Source organism: Dendropsophus ebraccatus, chromosome 3 (genome assembly GCF_027789765.1).
Source record: "Dendropsophus ebraccatus isolate aDenEbr1 chromosome 3, aDenEbr1.pat, whole genome shotgun sequence".
NCBI classification, from domain to species: Eukaryota; Metazoa; Chordata; class Amphibia; order Anura; family Hylidae; genus Dendropsophus; species Dendropsophus ebraccatus.
The window spans coordinates 60,036,892-60,059,804 of NC_091456.1; the positions used below are offsets into that span (position 1 = coordinate 60,036,892).

The 22,913-nt window shown below is 43.9% G+C and overlaps 1 long non-coding RNA gene across 1 annotated transcript; it reads right to left on the reverse strand.

The window, feature by feature from the left end:
* Positions 1–1,185: 1,185 nt before the first annotated feature.
* Positions 1,186–20,066, reverse strand: LOC138787123 (uncharacterized). Its single transcript, XR_011362304.1, has 3 exons — positions 19,972–20,066; positions 3,487–3,677; positions 1,186–1,310 (listed from the first exon to the last, which is right to left on the reverse strand). It is a non-coding gene; the product is annotated as an uncharacterized lncRNA (long non-coding RNA).
* Positions 20,067–22,913: the final 2,847 nt, after the last annotated feature.

The window sequence follows — 22,913 nt, forward strand, 5'->3', positions numbered from 1 at the left end:
GACAGGGGCACGTCTGATGAAACAAGACGTGATTTCCTGATAATGAGCAGTGAAAGAGAAAGAGGAGGGAGTGGGGGGGGGGCTTGGGAAAAGTCTTTTTGAATGCAGATAATGCCATATTTGCCTAATAATCGCAATTACAAAGTTTCTTAGAATCGTCGGTACTATTGATTTCTATTGGCCTTTGTGCCACATCGCTCCGCCCCTAGCACCTTTTAGCCCCGACCCCATCCATGACGTCATCACCGCATAGGCCCCTACAGCCGTCACGGATGGAGGCGGGGCTAAGTGGTGCTAGGGGCACATAGACCGCAAGGCCCCGCCCACATATACCAATCCACAGGTGATAAAAACTAAGCACCATGAGGTGTGATATAAAATAAGTAATGAAAGCTGTAACATTTACCCTTTACACCTGTGGAGAGCAGTCAAAATGCAAATAGGGGGTGATAGTGTCACTTTAAGGTATGAACATGGTTTATGGTTGCTTTTGTTCCACACGGCCTGTACTCCTTGCAAGTATCGAGAGAACAGTATACCAAATGAGCCACCAGCCACTTTATTGACATACTGCTGCGAGTATGTGACAGCCCCCTTAACCCCCCGCCGCTCGGTACCTGGACGTCCGGCTCAGCCAATCAGTGGCTGCGGCAAGGCAACACACTGATTGGTTAAGCGGGATGTCCAGCGGGATGTCCAGGGTGTGGAGCAGGCATAGTATGCTCTGACCGGTGGGTGTTAAGGGGGCCCATGGTCCATGCCTTACTTTCAGGGGGGTGTCTTACTTTTGGGGTATGCCCTAATAGAGAGTAGGGGGTGACTTACTTTTGTAGGGATGGCTTGCTTTAGGTTAGAGGGTAGAGTAGGTGGGGTGTCTTATTTTTGGAAGGCGTCTTATTTTCGGGGAAACACGGTACTTGTGTACTGTGGTTTAAAGCTCACACGACTGAAGACTTGACAGTACAAGCTATTTATTATAGCTGTGGAAATGTGTTTTAGCTCTCAAATGCCGGAGAGCCTTTCTCTCTGTTATAATACAAACATATGATCAAATAAAAAGCACTTCAGGATATTTCCCATCTTAGTTCACATTATAAAAACTTACAAACAAAACTTACATAAAAAAGTACTTATGCATCCAATATGAATTCAACATAAAGAAAAACAAAAGGTAAAGGTTTTACATTATTTGTTCTCCACTACATCCTCTCCCCTAGCCAGCATCATCCATGTGGGAAGATCTCTCTCGGCTCTGGCGTCAGGCGGAAGGAACACGTGGACATACGGTCAACAGCTATTCTCCAAAGAAACTATGTAAAAGGAGTACAAAGAGCAAAGTGTAATGAACAGCGAAGTGAACAGCTGATTGATACACTTGGGCTCACCCGAACAGAGTACTATGCAATAATGACATCATAAGTACATAAAGGGGTTATCTGGTTAGGTAAAATATATGTTGAATAATCCCTTCCCCTGGGGACTAACAACTCCTTCTATACATGTCATTACCTTATCTGGCTACTTCCATTAGTTTTGAGTTCCTGCTTTCTGATGAAAACACAAAAATCTCTTTCTAAGGTGTTCAGTCACCTCTGCTCTCAACCCCCTCCTCCCCCCCTCCCTTCCAAAATGGCTCACATAAACAACATCACTGGCTGTTTATACACTGTGTGGAGCTGGGGTTACTTGTAACTCCACTGTGATTGACCCTTCCTGCTCTAAAGAGAGAAGAAACCATGCAGAAATAGCCAGCCAGGGAGTTGATTACATGAGCCATCTTAGAAGGGAGGGGGAAGCGGAAATGACTTTTGTGTCTTCACCAGAAAGCAGCAGGCTCAAAACTAAGAGAACAAGACAGATAAGGAGGGGGAATGATTCAGTAAATATTTTACCTCATTGGAATACCCATTCCATTTAACCTCTGCATTTATATCTATGTAAAAGTATATGCAATCTCATACTATTATATATTTATCTCATACTATTATATTGTTGGGAATGTGTCTTTGCACTCCCCTATTAAGGGCATACAGCGCAGAAGGCACTATACCTGGTGTGAACAGGGCTCTGCTTTTATCTGTTCAGCCACACCCGCCTTGCCTCTTAGCCTCTGGCAAGGATAGGGTTACTCGGTCTCTGCTAGCGGTCTCGGCAGCTGAGCAGTCTTGTATGTCCTTGACGGGCAGGTGCCTCTGCCAGTTAGGGTGTTTGTTATCTGAGCACCGGTCCAATGGGGATCTGGACCGGACTCCTTCACCTCATAAATAGGCAGCATGGTCAGCAGCAAGTCCCTGGCTATTAGTTTATTACTAAGCTAAGCAATCCATGTGTTCTCTGTACTGTGTTTCTGACCTTCTGACGGTTCTTTTGTCTGACCTGCCTGCTGCCCACCCTGACCTTTTTGCCTGTATCTGACCATTCTCTGCTTTACAATCTTGTACTTTTGCTGCCCGCTGTTACTGTCCTGGACTGAAGACTTTGGCCTTTGTGTATTGTTTGTCTGTCTCCATTTGTATCTCACTTGGTATAGCATAGGGACTGCCACCGTTGTTGCCCGCAGTTATCTAGGACTGTCTTGAGGCAAATAGGTTGGGACAGGAGGTGGGATCAGCTTTAGGGCTCACTGTTGTGTCCTTTTCCTTACCTTGGTCAGTCCCTTCTGATATATACAGTGGTGCCTTGGATTACGAGCATAATTCGTTCCGGGACCATGCCTGTAATCCAAATCCACTCTTAAACCAAAGCAAATTTTCCCATAAGAAATCATTGATATTCAAACAATTGGTTGCACACCCCAAAAATAATGATTTATTATTCTGAATAACATGTAAAATAGATAAAAAAAAAAAATTCAGAAACATCAGAATATGTGCTATTATAAGTTACTGTACAGTAATGGAGAGGATGGAAAACACAAGGGCTGACAGAGACTGCAGGGAGCATAAAGGAATGAGCAGGGAAGATGTGGGCACATACATGCAGCGCTCTCTGTCCGGGAAGAGAGGGGTTACAGCTATGCAGAGATTACCTCCACAGTCCTGTCCACTGATGTGAGCCCCAGCCTGAAGTGGATCTGCTGATTTGGAAGGTGAGGAAGACTTCCTGGGGCAGAGTACAGGGCTGTAGACCCCACTATGCAGGCCATGTCCCTCCTCCACTCGCCCTCCCACCCAGTACAGGGAGCTCTTAAACCAAAACAATGCTCTTAAACCAAGTCATAATTTTGAAAAACTGTGAGCTCTTAAACCAAAACGCTCTTAATCCAAGTTACTCTTAAACCAAGGTACCACTTTATAGTATAATTATATACTATTTTATACATATATACTGTTCTCAAAAAATTTGTTGAGATGATGAAATCACCATTGCATGCTTTTACTTTCATGATAGAATTTCACTGTAGTCTAAACTTTTTGTGTTTTCCATAAATTCACCCGAAAGCCAAAGACAGTACCCCTAACTTTTTGTGAGTAGTGTAAATTTTACCTCAGTTGACACGGCCTCCCTAAGTGCTTCTGGTATCTTGTACAGCTTGAGGTTTATTTTGTTTCTGGGCTCTTTGAGATGTTTATTAGGTTTGTGCATCCTTGTAGATCAGAAGAGTTCCCGTTGTTTTTCTGTAGAAACTCTTTAGCTTCCTGTTGTTGTGACACTGAAAGAGTTTATCCCATCTTGACCTGGAGAAATGGTCACAAATATTATTAGCTGTATTTAAATCACCAATTATTCCCTGTCTTTCCAGGGCTTCATCAAGTTTACATAAAAACTTGAAAGGGTTGCAAATGACTTAGGCCATTAAAAGGAAATGCTGCATTTCCATATTTATGTTTATATATCTGTTTTGTTCTTTCCTTTGTTTATGGAATGAAGATATCTTTAAAAGATGTTTGTAATGACTGTAGTCGTGGATTCATTGTACCACCGCTAGCGATAGCGTAAGCCGCACCAGGGAGCGGAGTCTAAGGGGCAGCTGGTCTTCACTAGTGCCTGCCACAAGGTGGGATGGACTTGCTGCGGCAGGTGACCCCCAGGTCGCTACCCCTGGCTAGGCTTGCTAACGGTGGCGGGCAAGGTGCAGCTGGAGACATGTGGGCAAGCAGGAACACAACAGGACTCATGGCTGGAACCACAGGCAGCAAGAATACAGCAGGACTAGCAGCTGGAGCCGCAGACAGCAGGAACCTCGGGCAGGAACAATGGAGAGCTGGGACCACAAGCTAGGGAAGCATGCAGAGGATCCAACAGGGTAGGTCAGGACAGGTGTTTCATTTATAGGGGAGGTGATTGGTGCAAACTTACAACTATGGATGACCTGTCCCTTTAAAATCACTAAGAGTCGGCGCGTGCACCCTAGAAGGCGGGGGCGTGTGTGTCAGCATAGAGGAGGCTGGACAGGAGTGCGGCGAGGTAAGGAGCCGGGCCGAAATGACAGCAGCGATGGGCTCCTGCACATGGACTCCGGCATCTGCTGAGGACAGAGTGGGGGAAGCAAGACGACAGCCGTCCAGAGCACGGGACACTGCCGCGGCCGTGACAATATATTTTTATATGTCTATGTGAGAGCATGTAAAACAACACTTGTTTAATAGTGTTAGAAGTGGTGTTTCTTAAAGGTACAGCCTCACAAGTTGCCTGATCAAGAACCACCATAATATACAGTATCAAAATGCATGCTTTTTTTAGCGTACACAAAAACGTGGTCGACCATGTTTTTGTGTACTCTACAAACACGGATGCATTTTAATCCCTTTCTTGATCCTTTTTTTATATCCATTTTTCAGCCGTTTTTACATCCCTTTTTTCATCCTTTTAATGAAGGAAAAAATTGTGTAAAATGTGAAAATATTGTGTAAACCTTTGTATCTCTGTTAATACAAATTACACTAAAAAAATTATCAGGAATATAGGCTTCTGCTATCAAGCCTGCATGCACCAAGGTGGCAAAACTACTCGCGTCCAACACGGCTTTAGTGGAAGTCTGGTATTTATTTTTCTTTTAATTCAACTGGTGTCAGAAACGTATAAAGGTTTGTAATTTCCAGTACTTATCAGCTGCTGTTTGTCCTGCAGGAAGTGATATATTCTTTCCAGCCTTACATGGTGCTCTCTGATACCACCTCTGTATGTGTCAGGAACTGGAACTATGGGGATTTGCTACTGAGCTGGACAGTTCCTGTTACGGACAGTTTCACCAGAGTTCCCCTTTAACTGGAAAGTCATTCCGAATAATGGATATGCCAGATATATAAAATATTTTATATTGTGCTGGGGCTGATATGAAAAAATGCATACTCACCTACCTGGAAAACAAACAGCAACAAGGGGGGAACTGGAAAATGTCATATTAGGAGCTGCAGGGGGTTGTAGTCCAGCGCCCAAGAGCATCAAGCCCCCTGATTAACATAATAATAAAACAGAGGATTGCAGAAAAATGGCTCTGCAGATGCTGCTGTTAGTTTCCCTTTAAACTGTTGGTTGACATCCCTGAGGTCTCCTTGCCCAAACTAGCATTACAATTCATCATGTAGGGCCTGGATTTAATAATAACCTCTGCCCATGTCTAGGAACTGACCAGGAGTAGAGCTGTCTAGCTCCGACCATTTTCTTGCCAGGTGGATGAGGTCATGCGTTTGGAAACAGGCCGGCTTGTCCAGACTGTAGCTCTAGTTATGAAACATTTGGGCACAGACAGCAGCTTTAACTCCCAGTTGAGCCTCATGTACTCCTTCACCCTTTGCACACTAAGGTCATGGTAGGCTGCAGTACATTTTTTTGAATAATTTGTAAAACTCTAAAAAGGGACCAGACTGGAAAAAATAGCTTCCTTGATATGTTCAGTAGCTTTATTTCCCTTCTAAATTATGCCTACAGTTCTACTTACAAATTACAAAGCTATTACTCTAATACCAGTTTTCAACACATTATATGGAGATTACAAGTCATCTCACATCCAATATAATTTATACAATGCTATTACTCTCCACTTATCCATAAAGCATATGCAGAAATGTGAAAAACGGAGAGGAAGTCTGTACTTTTCCTTGTTACCCTAAGTATTATGCCAGCACAATGAAATAGGTCAACTTCATTACTGAGCTAATGTGCGGTGCAATAAAAGGAGGGAATTAGAATAACCTTTGATAGCTGTAATTCATTAATATCCCAATGTGCTCCTCACCGGCCATGTGGTTGGCCCTGTTGCTATGGCCACATATGAGGAAATATGCATTAATGCATTAAAAGTAAGGATAAGGCACATTGCTCGGTCAGCTTCTAACTACCTGACAAGACTAATACAGATACCAGCAGTGCAGGGTCACATATCTATTGATGGTGTCAATCACTTCAATGAGGCTATGGGCATATCTCATCGAGATCTTAAAAAGCTGCAAATGGGACTGACGCCATGAATGTTCACCAAGATTATTCTGTATACTTAAAGGACGTTTTACAGGCAGAACAGATTGATGAGCTATCCCTAGGATAGGTCATCAGTAGTGTTGAGCAAACTTGTCTGTATCCATTTTTTCTAGGGCTCCCTAGGGTGGCATACAACATCTCCAGCCACCTGGAAACAAATGCTGAGCGTTCGAATTGGGAGAATGTTAATGAACTCAAACAGTTCAGCAAGTTTGCTCAACCCAAGCCATTGGTCACTCATTGGTGGGGTAACACCTGGCACACCCATCAAGCATCTGTTCAGTGTCCACCTGGAAGCAGCTGGCTCCTTCAGCTTCACTTGCAGCCAGATCTGAATACTGCAACTTAGCTGCTGTTAACTTGAACAGGAGCTGAGCTGTAGTCACCACCGTTACACAGTGAATGGAGACAACCTGCTTCCAGCCCCCTTCACTGTGTAGTGAGGGCACTGAAAAGCTGATCACATAGCAGATGTGGATAGCTCATCAGTCTATTTGTTGCCATAGTAGTCCTCCCCTGTAGCTAGCCAGGTGCCAACACTCCACAAATAGACAGGTGCCCCTAGTAGGCATATGCCCCCCCCCCCCGTAGGGACTTACCATCTTTAACTAAAAAAAATAATAAAAATAAACACATACTAAATACATACTTTCATCCATACTACATACCATCTTTCTTCCCTCCTACTGCTAACAGCAAACACACACGATGAGTAAAGTCATCATGCATGTATCTACAGGGTCAGAGTGGACCACCGGGGGATCCCCCGGTGGGCCCGCCCCCCTTTGAAGGGCCCTGTGCTGGAGGTGGGCCTCCTGTTCAGCCTCTCCTTATGATCAGGAGATCAGGGGGCCCTCAGCTGACTTCCATGGTGCTCTAGTGATTAAAGAACGGCAGCAGGGCCCCTTCTTTTACTCCAGCACTGTAAAGCCATGGCCCCCCCTCCCCCTGCACTGTAAGTGGTACAGTCCGTCCTAATCAGCTCCTGATTGGCTCTCTTCCTGCCTGTCACTAGAGGCTCCCTCCTCCCTGCAGTAAACAAACCCTCGTGTGGCAGCAGGGACATGCTGAAAGCTGAACAGAGAAGCCACAGCTGCAGGGCCCCTTCCATCCCCCCTCCCCCTGCAGTCATGTCTCCCCCCTCCTGCTGCTTTGTGCTGTCGGTGCGATGAGAAGAGGGAGAGGCTGCAGGCTGCACTGAAGAAGATGGTGGAGATGGTGACTAATGGAGGCCCTAGAAGAACGGACAAACATGAACAGAGAGGGGCGCTCATATAGTGTAGTAGCTCAATGGAGTGGAATTTCCAATATAAAAAGCAAGTTGTAGACTAACCTTCTCATGTTGTGCGTACGATAGGCACAACACTAGCAAAGCCCAATATAACACAGAAGTCTGTAGCCAGGCAAACAGTGGAAGTGGTCGGCCCCCGTCTAGATGCCGATACTTGCCAAATGTGTATACAAGATAGACTGTAGATAGCTGATATAGCCTCGGCGCAGGACTTGCAAGACGTACTCTCCAGTATAATTCATTAAATTGGTTTAATGAGCAACGCGTTTCGGCGACGTACTGCCGCCTTTATAAAGCTCCTACATCATGTATACAAATGATCCTTTTTATACACTCCATTAGGTTCTGTGACCTCCCACCTAAGGGGCGGGGGCCAGTGTCACATGACTTCATGGGTATGACATGACTTCATGAGTATGACATGACTTCATGAGTATGACATGAGTTCACAGTATCACATGAGTTCACAGTATCACATGACTTCATGAGTATCACATGACTTCATGAGTATCACATGACTTCATAGTATCACATGACTTCACAGTATCACATGACTTCCAAGATTTACCGTCTCTGTATGTACTCGTAGTGGCCGTGCGCCGAGCCGTGCAACTCCGAGACGTCTCATCCGCTGACGTCAGTGGGTGGAGTCCCGGGTTGCTGACTTACTGTGAGCTGGAAGGTGTCACGCGGCCTCGGTCGGTGGAAACAGCTGGATCATTGGTCCCTCGCCCGACGAACGTCACTAGGCACACGAGCACATGCGACCGATGAGCAATCGGAGACAATAGATACTAAAAACTAAAATTGTGTAGAAAAAAATATATAAAAACCTAATGAACCTAATCTAATGGACCTAAAAAAGCACATTCAATTGTAATGAGGCATATAAAATCATACAATATAAAATACATAGTGACACATGAATGTATCAACAGATTAATCAGTAATTACAATAATTGCACAAAAAAAATAATAAATAAATTAATTAAAATTAAGAATTGGAAGGCAAGCAATCTATCTGCAGACCATAAAATCTCAGATCCCCGATTCTAGCGCTTCATTCAGACCATCGGGAACTAACGTTTTCAGCTTAAAAATCCAGAACGCTTCCCTTCTATTTAGGGCCTTATATCTATTGATCTCACTCATCTGTATTTGCTCTAACGGCATCACACTGATGCAACTGAAGTTCCCCTGATGGAATTCATGGAGGTGTCGGGACACACTGTGCTTCAAAAAATGTGAGTTAGCATTAAACCGATGGTCTGTGAGTCTTCTTCTCAGTGCCTGCGTGGTCCTCCCAACGTATTGAAGGCCACACTCACACTCGAGAAGATAAATCACAAAATCAGAGCCACAGTTCAAATCGGAATAAATATTAAAAACCTCACCTGTAACGTTGGATTTAAAACATTGTGCCTGGTCTTTTATGCTTAAACAGCATAAACATCCCGCGCATAAACAAATGCATTGCTCATTAAACCAATTTTATGAATTATACTGGAGAGTACGTCTTGCAAGTCCTGCGCCGAGGCTATATCAGCTATCTACAGTCTATCTTGTAATAGAGGCCCTGGAGCTTCCTGCATAAAGCAGTCAGTGTGTCAGTAAGTGCATAAGTAGGTCAGTGTGTGTGAGTGTCTGTATATTTGTGTATCCTTGTCATCTATGTGTGTGTGTGTAGTGTGGCTATCTGTGTGTAGTGTGTCTGTGTGTAGTGTGGCTATATGTGTGTGTAGTGTGGCTATATGTGTGTGTGTAGTGTGACTGTGTGTGTGTCTGTGTAGTGTGGCTGTGTGTGTAGTGTGACTATCTGCGTGTGTAGTGTGGCTATATGTGTGTGTAGTGTGACTGTGTGTGTGTCTGTGTAGTGTGGCTGTGTGTGTAGTGTGACTATCTGCGTGTGTAGTGTGGCTATCTGTGTGTGTAGTGTGGCTGTGTGTAGTGTGACTATCTGTGTGTGTAGTGTGGCTATCTGTGTGTGTAGTGTGACTGTGTATGTGTGTAGTGTGACTGTGTGTGTGTCTGTGTAGTGTGGCTATCTGTGTGTGTAGTGTGGCTGTGTGTAGTGTGGCTATCTGTGTGTAGTCTGGCTATCTGTCTGTGTAGTGTGACTATCTGTGTGTGTAGTGTGGCTATCTGTGTGTTTGTGTGTGTGTGTCTGTGTAGTGAGGCTATCTGTGTGTGTCTGTGTAGTGTGTGTGTGTGTAGTGTGGCTATCTGTGTGTGTCTGTGTAGTGTGGCTATCTGTGTGTGTTTGTGTAGTGTGTGTGTGTGTCTGTGTAGTGTGGCTATCTGTGTGTGTGTAGTGTGTGACTATCTGTGTGTATCTGTGTGTCTGTGTAGTGTGGCTATCTGTGTGTGTGTCTTTGTAGTGTGGCTATCTGTGTGTGTAGTGTGGCTGTGTGTAGTGTGGCTATCTGTGTGTAGTCTGGCTATCTGTCTGTGTAGTGTGACTATCTGTGTGTGTAGTGTGACTATCTGTGTGTAGTGTGGCTATCTGTGTGTGTAGTGTGGCTATCTGTGTGTGTAGTGTGGCTATCTGTGTGTGTGTAGTGTGGCTATCTGTGTGTCTGTGTAGTGTGGCTATCTGTGTGTGTGTGTGTGTCTGTGTAGTGAGGCTATCTGTGTGTGTCTGTGTAGTGTGTGTGTGTGTGTAGTGTGGCTATCTGTGTGTGTGTCTGTGTAGTGTGGCTATCTGTGTGTGTGTTTGTGTAGTGTGTGTGTGTCTGTGTAGTGTGTGTGTGTAGTGTGGCTGTGTGTGTGTAGTGTGTGACTATCTGTGTGTATCTGTGTGTGTGTCTGTGTAGTGTGGCTGTGTGTGTGTCTGTGTAGTGTGGCTATCTGTGTGTGTGTGTGTGTATGTGTGTGTAGTGTGGCTATCTGTGTGTGTGTGTGTGTCTGTGTAGTGTGTGTGTAGTGTGGCTATCTGTGTGTATCTGTGTGTGTGTGTCTGTGTAGTGTGGCTATCTGTGTGTGTCTGTGTAGTGTGGCTATCTGTGTGTGCGTGTGTAGTGTGGCTGTGTGTAGTGTGACTATCTGTGTGTGTAGTGTGGCTATCTGTGTGTGTAGTGTGACTGTGTATGTGTGTAGTGTGACTGTGTGTGTCTGTGTAGTGTGGCTATCTGTGCATGTAATGTGGCTATCTGTGTGTGTAGTGTGGCTGTGTGTAGTGTGGCTATCTGTGTGTAGTGTGGCTATCTGTGTGTGTAGTGTGACTATATGTGTGTGTAGTGTGGCTATCTGTGTGTGTGTAGTGTGGCTATCTGTGTGTCTGTGTAGTGTGGCTATCTGTGTGTGTGTGTTTGTGTAGTGTGGCTATCTGTGTGTGTCTGTGTAGTGTGTGTGTGTAGTGTGGCTATCTGTGTGTGTGTCTGTGTAGTGTGGCTATATGTGTGTGTGTTTGTGTAGTGTGTGTGTCTGTGTAGTGTGGCTATCTGTGTGTGTGTAGTGTGACTATCTGTGTGTATCTGTGTGTGTCTGTGTAGTGTGGCTATCTGTGTGTGTGTCTGTGTAGTGTGGCTATCTGTGTGTGTGTGTAGTGTGTGTGTAGTGTGGCTATCTGTGTGTGTCTGTGTAGTGTGTGTAGTGTTGCTATCTGTGTGTGTGTGTGTGTCTGTGTAGTGTGTGTGTAGTGTGGCTATCTGTGTGTATCTGTGTGTGTGTGTCTGTGTAGTGTGGCTATCTGTGTGTGTGTGTGTAGTGTGTGTGTGTGTAGTGTGGCTATCTGTGTGTGTGTGTCTGTGTAGTGTGGCTATCTGTGTGTGTGTTTGTGTAGTGTGTGTGTCTGTGTAGTGTGTGTGTAGTGTGGCTATCTGTGTGTGTGTAGTGTGACTATCTGTGTGTATCTGTGTGTGTGTCTGTGTAGTGTGGCTATCTGTGTGTGTGTGTCTGTGTAGTGTGGCTGTGTGTGTCTGTGTAGTGTGTGTGTAGTGTGGCTATCTGTGTGTGTCTGTGTGTGTGTGTGTGTGTAGTGTGGCTATCTGTGTGTGTGTGTCTGTGTAGAGTGTGTGTAGTGTGGCTATCTGTGTGTATCTGTGTGTGTGTGTCTGTGTAGTGTGGCTATCTGTGTGTGTCTATGTAGTGTGTGTGTGTAGTGTGGCTATCTGTGTGTGTGTGTGTGTGTGTGTGTGCACCTATTATGTATATAGGGGGACCTGGTGTAAAGTGAAACTGTCTCAGTCGCCCCCGGCAACCAATCAGATTCCACCTTTCATTTTCCAAAGAGTCTGTGAGGGGGAATCTGATTGGTTGCCGGGGGCGACTGAGACAGTTTTACTTTACACCATGTTTGATAAATCTCCCCCATAGTGTATATTATATAATGTAGTTCTATGGACGTTTATAGAGAGACAGAAATGGTCGGCAGCTTTCTAGAAGTTTCTATTATAGATATATGCAGTGTGAATGTAGACTGTACAGATAAGCGTATAGACTGTATGTAGTAACACATAGATGAGAGAGAGTGTATATACTCTCTATATACTTCTATGTAGGGTCTATACCTGCACTCTGCATACATTTATAATAAACCAGAAACCTTCAGTGTAAATAGCATCGTTCTGCTGCTGCTCCTATTCCACGGGGCGACGGCAGCAGATCGCTGCTATATTTGTCATTTGTCAACATGTTGAAAGACAAACGACTGCAACCATCAGGTGACATGATTCATGTCGGCTGATCGTTGTCTTCTATTACACAAGACGGTTGTTGGCCGTAACGGCCAATATTGGACAAGTACGGCCGATAATCGTTCTGTGCAATAGGGCCTTAAGAGCCGAGTAGTGCCCTTGAAGTATGTGTCTGTGTGTGTGATTAGATGTATGTATGGAAGGTGTGTGTGTGTGTGTGTGTGTGTGTGTGTGTGTATGATTAGATGTATGCATGTAAGGTGTGTGTGTATCTGTGTGTATCTCAGTATATGTGCATGTGTACAATGTCAGATTATTCCTTAATCCAAATGTACTATCAGATTTATGTAAAAAAGAATTAGCACACTGTACTAACATGAAAGGTTTGGCATCGGTTATGTTCAGTATATGTAGGTAGGGTGGGCCCCTAGAATCAATTTCCCTGGTGGGCCCAGGGACCCCAGTCCGACACTGTGTATCTATGCTTGGGGTGGAGCACAGAGATCCTGCTCCTGGCTTTCCATAGACCGCAGGCTCAATGCAGCCTACAGCCTACAGGTTAAGCAGAGGAAACAGAGATTCCTTGCCCTGCCAGCTTTCACCAGCAAGCATGTTGTGGCAGATGTGGCAAAGTGTGGCTTTCTAACACTGGTGATCCAGAGCAAGTTCTCTGGATTCCTTATGCTAGCGATCACCAGCAATTGCACCCCTTGGGCCAGGTGGGTGCTTACCCTGCCTATCCCTTGTCTCACCCCTGGCTCTAGGTCTTCTAGTACATGGTGCTAATTTATCTGTGTCTGAGCTCTACGCCTGCTATGTGCTGTTGTAAGGTTCAGCCTCAATTTCCTTCTGTTTACAGATTGTTTTGAAAAATTCATGTTAAGCCCCATCCACCTTATTAAAAGGTGTTAGGGCCACATTAAAAAAAAAAAAAAGGCCTAGATGTTTGAAAAATCCCTGCCAAAGAGTATTGATTGAACACAAACACATTAAGTGGTGAAATTATTTAACTCACGTCCTTTTCAATAAAAGTTTAATTAATTCACCATTATTAACCAAAGGTCACAACTGAATGTGTTTCCTATCTGTCTGCCCCTTACACAAGTGAATAGGCAACTAAAAAGGCAAATTTATACCATTTGCTGCCAATTATTGATGCCTTTCAATAATTCTTCTGTTATACCTGCCATGCATCATGTGATCGCTGACCGCTTATACCATCTCTCCTTTCTTTAAGGGGTTATCCATCGCTACAAAAACATGGCCACTTTTCCCCCTACTGTTGTCTCCAGTTCAGGTGCGGTTTGCAATTAAGCTCCATTTACTTCAATGGAACTGAGTTTCAAAACCTGGACCCAAACTGGAGACAACAGTAGGGGGAAAGTGGCCATGTTTTTGTAGCGCTGGATAACCCCTTTAACTTGCTATAGGTGCTGGGTCCTAGAAGACACAGAAGATCAAGAGATGAGCTCTGCCAATGAATAATATCATCACAATGGGTTTATATTATGGATGTGCCAGTTACAATGGAAAACAAGAAAAAATATCCAAACTACACCTGCACAACTAAGATTTTAGTAGCCCAACACTGATAAACTACCCTTTGTACAAAATCACTAAAGGTATCTGTCCGTTAATGATAACTTCTTCACCATATGAACATTTACAATCAATACTTTAAAAACAGCATCAACAGGCTACAAAGACTTGTGGTAAAATATTTCCCAAATTCAAAGTTTTATTTATGCTTTTATTTTTTCTAAGAAAATATGAGACTTGTGTGTTCTTATGTTTATTTGTACATTAGGCAATCCTCTCACCACTTTCCTTCCAATGAGTTCCACATATATTTGAACTCATTGAAAAGACAGTATTATATACACTTAAAACTCAGCAGAGGGCAGTCTAGTCTTATTCCGTCTTGCATACAGCAGAAACCCACTAGGGAAATGCATACTATACTTCTACACACAACATACTTTCATTAGAATTCTCATTTATATTTTATTACTAATATTTTATTGATAAGACAAATGCGAATGGATGAATGGAGAAGATATAGTTCACTAAATTGTTGACTAAAGGATGTTTTAAATATAATAAAATATCACAATTTGTTGTATTAAAAAGACAGCACATTTTATAACGGTGAGTCACTAGTAGCATCAGAAAACATATTTTATAGCTATATAACTTCACTTTAAAGAAAAATATATTTACATTAATTTACAGAATTTAAAAATACAAGCAAAAATTATGGAATCACCATACCCCGTTTTCTAACTTTATAGCAAGTATACAATTCACAGTTCATACATGACAAAAAAAAATGTTTAATAGCTGAATATTCTGGCTTAAAGAGAATCTGTACCAGCTGTACCACCCACCACAACCGCTGGTACCGTTCCTCATTCTTCACCCCACGTCCAGTGACAGGGTCAGCATTCCTCCTGGGGTCGGTATTATGGAAAAAAACAAGTTTTATTCTTGCGGCCGGATGGGGAGTCAGTGGGGTGGGGCCTAGAGCATCTGTGCCGTAGGCTTGCTGTATCCTCTCTCCTCACCTCCATCCAGCCCAGGGGCGGGCTGATAAAATAACAGAGTTGGAAAGTCAGGCGCTGCGGTAACCACATTGACTCCCCACTTCTTCTCCACTTGTTTTTAACCATGAGTAAGAAGGAAGGCTGACCTGGGACCAGACATGGCATGGGGAAGACTGTAGAACGGTATCGGCAGTTTGTGGTGGGCGGGGCCAGGACAGCTCCGCTTTAATTTAACACACATCACAAAAATAAAAGACAGTTAATAGCATATGCTATTGTTTGCAAATAGTAACCAAGAGACTCATTATTTTTGTGGGAATTTTTTTTAGCAGTTGGGGGGGGGGGGGCTGCTTTTAACTATTTTCATGTCTATGGTGGGTCTGTATCTTGCTGTTGCATTGAGCTGTTGCATTTTTCTGTATTTCTGTGTGTTTGCAATTTCAGCCATAGCAACATGCTCCTGCCTAGTGTGAACAGTGTTCTAGGAGAGCTGACCAATTTTGTCTTTTTTTTTCTGTGTTTCATTGGGGGGTGTGGCTGGGCACAATGCGCTCAGCACAGCTAGAGCAGAACAGTCTTGCACTCAGGGAGTTAAGTGCGGATGCTTTTTTGAGCACTTTACAGGCTTAGTAGTAGATGCCATCTGAGCATTAGAGATGAGCGAACTAAACTTCCCAAACTGAGATTCATTATAAGTTGTGCAAAAAGTTTGGTTTAGTAATGAAACAAATTTTTTCAAAAGGTCCAAAGGTCCAAAAAGGTTCAAAGGTCCATCCCAGGTCCAAAATGGTGACCACATTTGTACATTACAATATCAAAAGCCTGTGTGCAAAGGGTTATTCATAATCCCATGCAGCAATGCAAGGCAACCCCCTGCAGCTTCACGCTTTCTCCTTCACTATATATATTGGAGCAAGTGAACTGAAAACATACTTTACACTAGCTAGAGACAGATGGGGAGAGGCAGGGTTAGAGAGGGTTATAGAAGGTTAATTAGGTATCAGGGACAGATAGAGGATAGTGTGAGCATAGTAGTAGTGTAATTTGTGTAGCTGTCAAATCACTCCTGTCCTGTCACTTGTGCGTCAGTACACAGTGTGAAGTTAACCCTGTGAGTCACCTCTCAGGTTACATCTGGTTGCCTGTCCTAAAACAGTGTCTGGCAACAGAATAAGCATAAGCAAAAGCACTTATTCTACTGCCAGACATAAATCATTGTATGCCAGTGATCCAATGCTGTCCACAGCTCTCCTGGGGGAAGTTAACCCAGTGAGTTACCAGTTGGGTTATGTCAGGTGGCCTGTTCTAAAACTTTGTCTGGCAGCAGAATAAGTGTCATTGTCAATAACACTTATTCTTCTGCCAGACAGGGTTTTAAAAAGGGGCCACCTGATGTTACATGGGAGGTGACTGACAGATTGAACAAGAGAGTTGTGAATTTTGGTGGATCACTGACCTTCATTGAGACATGATCCACCAACATGCACAGCTCTCCTGGGAGAAGTAAACCCTATTAGTAAGGCAAAAGTATGTTGAAGCAATAATAAAGTATTGTCACAGGCCAGTTCCTATAACTCCCTCCTGAGGAGATCGTCCACAGAGTGTGAAGGGGTTCTGCGGGTAGGTGTTGGTAATATTGATGGATCTTGTAGTTTGCCCCAGGGCCAACTTATACTGCTGCCTAAGGTAATCACAGCCCTTGGTATTGGTTAGGTGCAGTAGAAATCAGCCATCAAAGATATAAGATATCATGGTTTGACAGGGACATTACTTGAACATTAGGTACAACGGATTAACAAATAGGCATTCCAAATAATTAAGTAATATCCCACGCAACAATTGCAGGGTTGCTGAATTTGCAAAAGGGTTTTAAGGGCTAAAAATAATTTGATTGAACAAAAATCAACAGTTAAAAAACAGAAAACGACAATACACACAATGTATTTAAGAAATGTTATAACAGATGCCCTATGTGCAGAGAACGTTACTCAAGCGGTAACAGATCCCTTTATAACAATGAATTACATGTAATGTGAAAAGGGGTTGCAGTAGATAACACTGATTATGTCAAAAAGTGATGCCCAATGTATATGAAGGCCTGATATGTGCACAAAGGAACTAATGTTCCTATAATTTTCCTATATGGGTTAAACTAATAATATGGCAAAGATATATCCAAGGTACAAAAAATGGCAATGATTCAAATCATAACATCATGGGCTAAAATGCAAAGTTTACCCAGGATTACAAATGAGCAGGATCCAACTGCAACCACTGTATAGTAGATGAAATATGGATGGGAAACCAGAGCACAGAGACCCAGTGCACTTTTCACTGCCACATGCAGGTTCTGCTGGGGTTAGGCTATGTTCACACTACATAAAAGTACGTCCACAACGGCCTTACTTTGTACGGGTGAACAATGCCTATTGTTCTATGGGATCCCAGCCGGAGCGTATACACATCCTGCCCGGGGCCACAAATAACTGACAATGAACTGTGGCCGTAGGAAACCCTGTCAGTTCACACAGTGAAGCGAGCAGCTCTGGCCGCTCGCTTCACTGTGTGCTATGGGAGGTTCTGATGCGGGCGTGCGCTAATGCGCCCGCATCAGAACCCTGCGGCCGAAAGATCATCCGGCCGGTACTTAAGTGATGATCCGGGCAGAGACCGGCCGTTCTGTGACCCAGCCAGGTCACAGAACGGCCGGTCTCTATATGTAGTGGGAACATAGCCTTAAAGTGCAAAAAAATATCCAACGTTTTATGTTAAGTGCAACCAATAAGAGGGCAAGAAGTGGCAAGCAATGCAAGAGTGCTTGTACATAAAGACCACAGTAACACAGTAGTAACATGTTTTTAACACAATAAACCCCAACAAAACTATTCTCCCAGTTACAATATACAGTTTTACTGCCACATATGTGGTGTAATGATCAGGCACATTTCTTAAATGTTACATATGGCCAACATGGCACAACTTCAAACTTTTGACCAATTGGGCCTACATATAGTAACATAAAGCTAAACTGCCTAATATTTAAGTGCAGAAGTGCATAACAGAGGGTCTCTAACTGTCCATAGTGGGCACCTCACTTATGCAGAGCCAACAAACCTTGATTTGTGGACCCTAAGACATCTGGGCATCCAATTACTCCTGATGGCGTGCACACACAGTAAGGAGCCTGTAGATGTAGAAGTGACAGCCAATGTAATGGAATAAACCCTCCCTGGTGCTGGGGAAAAGCCTGCACTACAGGAGAAGATAATATGGTGTCCGCCGACTTGGGGACTGCCATTAGAGGAGAGGATGAGATGGTTTGTCTTGACTTGGGGACTGCCCCTAAAACTGAAGGTGAGATTGTGTGTCCTAACTTAGGGACTGCCCCTAAAGCAGAAGGTGAGATGGTGTCTGCTGACTTAGGGGCTGACACTGTAGGGGAAGATGAGATGATGTCTGCCGACTTAGGGACTCCCTTGGAAGTAAAAAAAAAAAAAAAATTGGTGAGGTGGATTCAGCCCCTGTCAATTTGTCTTCTGCTCCTGCAAATGGTGTCAAAAATAGACCCTTAAGCATGTCCACCAAGGCCTATTAGTATTATTAAAGGGGAAGTCAGGGCAAAATAATTTTAAGATATATTATTGCCCAACAAAAGTTATGAAAATTACTAATAGGCATTTATTATGGGAAATGCACCTATAGTGCATTTTCCCTGCACTTGCTACAGCATGGCATGTTCAGGTCTCTGTAAAGTTGGTGATGTCACGTCACATAAACTGCCGAAACCTGCTGCAGCAGTGGGACAGACTGGAGCAGCAGGAGTTAGCAGTTTATGTGACATGACATCACCAACTTTACACTATAGGTGCATTTCCCATAATAGGTGTCTATTAGTAATATTCATAACTTTTGTTGGGCAATAACATATAAACTGCTTCTAAAAAGGACCTGGGGGTATTGGTGGACAGTAAACTCAACTTTAGTGACCGGTGCCAAGCAGCGGCTGCCAAGGCTAATAAAATAATAGGATGCATCAAAAGAGGTATAGATGCTAAAGATGAGAACATAGTTTTGCCTCTTTATAAATCACTGGTCAGACCACACATGGAATACTGTGTAGAGTTTCTGCCACCAGTATATAAGAAGGACACAGCTGAACAGGAGAGGGTGCAGAGGAGGGGGACAAAGGTCATTAAAGGGGAACTCCAGGTAGAGGTTAAAAAAATGAAACTTCTGCAGAAGCATAGAGCATTACTTACCTATCTATCACAGTTTTGAAACTACCAAAAATCCATTTTTTTTTTTTTTTTTGGGGGGGGGGGGGAGGTTGTTCTGTATTGTGTTTCTGTACTTCCTGGTTGAGCAGTTCCCAGAATGCAGTACTGGTTCCAGAATGCAATGCTTTCCCTCAGCTGTTCATCACAGTCCACAGTCCTTGCAGCTGCTGCTTCTGGCCGCTCAGAGATGGTAAATCATTGAGGGGATTGGGGGATCCAGCCAAGCCCAGATCCAGATCACACCCTGCCCCCCCGTCTGCATCACCAGCCGTTACCCGGCAAACACACACAATGTAAGACAGAAGCATGGAATGTTTGTCACATAGGGTAGTAAAGAAAAACGAATGCTGCAGCACTCACGAAATTGCTGCAAATCCGTGTTCCATCACAAGGTTGAGGATAGAAACAGATAAGGCTAGAAGCTTTTCACGCTCTCGGCGCTTCTGAACAGAGCCGTCTTAACAAAACTATGGACCCCTGGGCACAGCTGTGAACTGGCCCCCCCGACCCAAATATTACTGCCACACCACAACCATACCAATACTATATTGTTACTGACCAAATCCTGTATACTAAGACCAATAAAACACATTACCGGATTACAAGTGACAAATGCCACCACATACTGACTAATACCACATACTGACTAATACCACCACATACTGACTAACACCACCGCTGCTACTGAATAAGATCCTCTGTACACAGATCACTATCACCTCATCCAGTCACATAGAGGTAGCGCCAGCTCTACACAGGTTCTGTACACCATATACATTACAGAGCAGTTATATCAATTGACTCACAGGGGACGTCTTCTCTGATCAGAGTTCTTCCCTTTTCATCTTCTTCCCCATCTGTTCTGGGCCATTATGAGAACTTCTCCGAGCCACGAATTCATAGAATCTGCCAGAGAAAAATATTAGGCTCCTCACTCTGTCACCATCCTCATCTCTCTACACAATGCACATCTGTACTGGCCCCTTTACATCCTCATTTGACTATGTATATATATATATACTAGAAAATGTACCCGGCGCTGCCCGGGTATAAAGTGTCAGTGTGTTAATTAGATTTGTTCTAAGGTGCCCAGGAGGCCAAGCTAAAGGTATTGCTTCATCTGAGTTAATCAGTGGAATTAGTGTATACCTGTAGTGCACAGTTGGAGGGGTTCTGTATACCCACAATGTATAGTTTTTAGGGGTCTCGCATATCTGTAGTGCATAGTTGGGGGGGGGGGGCTGTATACCTATAGTGTATAGTTGAGGGAGGTCCTGTATACCTGCAGTGTACAGTTGGTGAAGGTCCTGTATACCTGTACTGTATAGTTTGGGGGTCCTGTATACCTGTAGTATATAGTTGGTGCTGTATACCTGTAATGTATAGTTGGTGGAGGTCTTGTATACCTGTAGTTTATAGTTTGAGGGTCCTGGATACCTGTAGTGTATAATTGGTGGAGGTCTTGTATACCTGTAGTATATAGTTCGGGGGTCCTGTATACCTGTAGTAAATAGTTTGAGGGTCCTGTATAACTATAGTATAGAGTTGGTGGAGGTCCTGTATACCTGTAGTGTATAGTTTGGGGTCCTATATACCTGTAGTATATAGCTGGTGGAGTTCCTGTATACCTGTAGTATATTTGGGGTCCTGTATACTTGTAGTATAGAGTTGGTGAAGGTGCTGTATACCTGTATTATAGAGTTGGTGTAGGTCCTGTATACCTGTAGTGTATGATTTTGAGGTCCTGTATACCTGTAGTGTATAGTTTGGGGTCCTATATACCTGTAGTATATAGTTGGTGGAGTTCCTGTATACCTGTAGTGTATAGTTTTGGGGTCCTGTATACCTGTAGTATATAGTTGGTGGAGGTCCTGTATACCTGAAGTATATAGTTGGTGGAGGTCCTGTATACCTGTAGTATATAGTTTTGGCGTCCTGTATATCTGTAGTGTAAAGTTTGGGGTCCTGTATACCTGTAGCATATAGTTTTGTGGAGGTCCCGTGCACTTGTAGTGTATAGTTTTGGGGTCCTGTATACCTGTAGTGTCCTGTATACCTGCAGGGTTGTATTTACCCATATGGCAGTGTTATTCAGTCACAGTGTGTCAGTATTGGTCATGTCTGGTATGGGGGTGTTATCCAGTCACAGTATGGCGGTATTGGTCAGGTCTGGTGTGGCGGTGTTATCCAGTCACAGTATGGCAGTATTGGTCAGGTCTAATATGATGGTGTTATCCAGTCACAGTATGGTGGTATTGGTCAGGACTGGTGTGGCGGTGTTATCCAGTCACAGTTTGCCGGTATTGGTCAGGTCTGGTATGGCAGTGTTATCCAGTCACATTATGGCTGTATTGGTCAGGTCTGGTATGACAGTGTTATCCAGCACAGTATGGCGGTATTGGTCAGGTCTGGTATGGCAGTGTTATCCAGTCACAGTATGGCGGTATTGGTCAGGTCTGGTATGACAGTGTTATCCAGCACAGTATAGCGGTATTGGTCAGGTCTGGTGTGGCGGTGTTATCCATTCACAGTATGGCGGTATTGGTCAGGTCTTATATGACAGTGTTATCCAGTCACAGTATGGCGGTTTCGGTCAGGCCTGGTATGACTGTGTTATCCAGTCACAGTATGGCGGTATTGGTCAGGTCTGGTGTGGCAGTGTTATCCAGTCACAGTATGGCGGTATTGGTCAGGTCTGGTGTGGCAGTGTTATCCAGTCACAGTATGGCAGTATTGGTCAGGTCTGGTGTGGCGGTGTTACCCAGTCACAGTAGGGTGGTATTGGTCAGGTCTGGTATGGAGGTGTTATCCAATCACAGTATGGCGGTATTGGTCAGGTCTAGTATGGAGGTGTTATCCAGTCACAGTATGGCGATATTGGTCAGGTCTGGCAGTGTTATCCAGTCACAGTATGGCGGTATTGGTCAGGTCTGGTATGACAGTGTTATCCAGCACAGTATGGCAGTATTGGTCAGGTCTGGTGTAGCAGTGTTACCCAGTCACAGTTTGGTGTACCTGTTGTGCCCTGTATATACATGTACTGTATGGATGGAGCAGGGGGTCCTGTATATACATGTACTGTATAGATGGAGTAGGGGGTCCTGTATATACATGTACTGTATAGATGGAGTAGGAGTCCTGTATATACATGTACTGTATAGATGGAGTAGGGGGCCCTGTATATACATGTACTGTATAGATGGAGTAGGGGGTCCTGTATATACATGTACTGTATAGATGGAGTAGGGGGCCCTGTATATACATGTACTGTATAGATGGAGTAGGGGGCCCTGTATACATGTACTGTATAGATGGAGTAGGGGGCCCTGTATATACATGTACTGTATAGATGAAGTAGGGGGTCCTGTATATACATGTACTGTATAGATGGAGTAGGGGGTCCTGTATATACATGTACTGTATAGATGGAGTAGGGGGTCCTGTATATACATGTACTGTATAGATGGAGTAGGGGGCCCTGTATATACATGTACTGTATAGATGGAGTAGGAGGTCCTGTATATACATGTATATACATGTACTTGGAGTAGGGGGTCCTGTATATACATGTACTGTATAGATGGAGTAGGGGGCCCTGTATATACATGTACTGTATAGATGGAGTAGGGGGTCCTGTATATACATGTACTGTACAGATGGAGTAGGGGGCCCTGTATATACATGTACTGTATAGATGGAGTAGGGGCTCCTGTATATACATGTACTGTATAGATGGAGTAGGGGGTCC